General features: G+C 35.3%; 1 pseudogene; it reads right to left on the bottom strand.

The window, feature by feature from the left end:
- Positions 1-333: 333 nt before the first annotated feature.
- Positions 334-453, bottom strand: LOC149139489 (5S ribosomal RNA; annotated as a pseudogene).
- Positions 454-1,653: the final 1,200 nt, after the last annotated feature.

Genomic DNA, 1,653 nt, shown 5'->3' with positions numbered 1-1,653 from the left:
GTTTTGTCATTTGTACCATTGAAGAATTTCTCATTTATGTAATGTAAAGGAGGTTTCCCCCTCGAAGAGGCTGAATTGTAAGACGTTGATCTATCTTTTCTATCTTTTTCTTGACCTGGTTTCATAACATTTGGTATCAGAGCTTTGGATTCTAGGGTTTCACTGCTCCAAATAGGTCATCGTGGCATTTTCGCTATAAATTTTTTTCTGCGACGTTTCAGAAGCTAAAAAAAAACCCATTTGAGAAGAAATCGTGCTGAATCTCAGGTCACTACGAGAGATCTCGCATAACTCTTCCTTGGAGAATCCAATTTGGATTACACTGGTGGCATTGGAAAGAGAACACTAGGACTTCCCGAGAGGTCACCCATCCCAGTACTACTCTAGCCCAAGCGCGCTTAGCTGCGGAGTTCTGATGAGATCTGGTGCATTAACGTTAGTATGATCGCACCCTGTCAACATGTTCAACATGATCCTTCCAATACTTGTCGTAGATTAGTATATCATCAAGGAGAGGGGCATGCTGGGTCCCTATAATACTAGTGATTACCCCATTACTATTGTAGTTGTACCCCTTATTAATATTGTTGTGCCCCTATTATCCCCATATTGTTATTATTGTGCCCCATAGAATCCCTCTATTATTATTTTTGTGGCTTTATATTATTAGTGTTAGGTTGGCTGGGTTATATTGTGACTCCTTAGACTCCTATATATAGAAAGGAGGTTTTGTCATTTGTATCATCCAAGAATTGTTCATTTATGTAATGTAAAGGAGGTTTCCCCCTCGAAGAGGCTGAATTTTAAGGCGTTGATCTATCTTTTCTATCTTTTTCTTGAGCTGGTTTCATAACACCTTATTCCACCACATTTCACAATTTGTTTCATCATTTTGATCCTTTTTGGTATCTAGAGCTATAATTTTGTCTGTCCCACAGAAAAAATATGAATGGAGGTAAATGACAATGAATGAGGGTAATTTTCATAATTCTTTGGTTGATTTAAGAATGTGATTACACTAATTTTATATTATGTTGCTAACATTTAAATCTAGTTAAAACTTTTTTAGGGAGACCTTGATATGAAAACATGAGCTCGCTAGATGTGATAGGTCTATTTCATGATTCAACATTGGGATGGAGAGTTCAGTACTAGGCAGCTGCTCAATACTATATTATGCACTTAATTTGGTACTAAGATCACTCCCTTGGAGGCCAATAGTACGCTTTCACGCTCCTCTTGGCAATGGTCAACATTTTTGGAACCTTTCTACAATTAATCCAAGATATAGAAGAAATTCCATGAGTATGTTAGTCCTTGTATGGAAACATTGAGTTGTATTTGACAAGAGACATTGATTCTTATGGTAACCAATTGTATAAACTAGAACAATGCTCCTAAAGATCCGATTTTGTCTTAATATTACATCACTAAATAATTTTTTTCTATTAATGTATATTTCAGTTGTAATATTTTGAGAAAATGATCACTTTAAAAAGGGATTGTCAATAGTGTCATAGGTTAGAAAAGAGAGATAGAGAGGAGAAGGAAGTTAGTGTAACATTTTTACCATAACATATGTGTCTCATTGTTGAGAAATGGCAATGAGAAATTCCATTTTAATTTGTTATTGAATTAAACTCATAATTAAAA

The sequence above is a fragment of the Pinus tabuliformis genome, chromosome X (genome assembly GCF_031772625.1).
Source record: "Pinus tabuliformis cultivar Carrire ecotype Pingquan chromosome X, CPIR1, whole genome shotgun sequence".
NCBI lineage: Eukaryota > Viridiplantae > Streptophyta > Pinopsida > Pinales > Pinaceae > Pinus > Pinus tabuliformis.
This window is presented reverse-complemented; position numbering and strand designations above follow the sequence as displayed.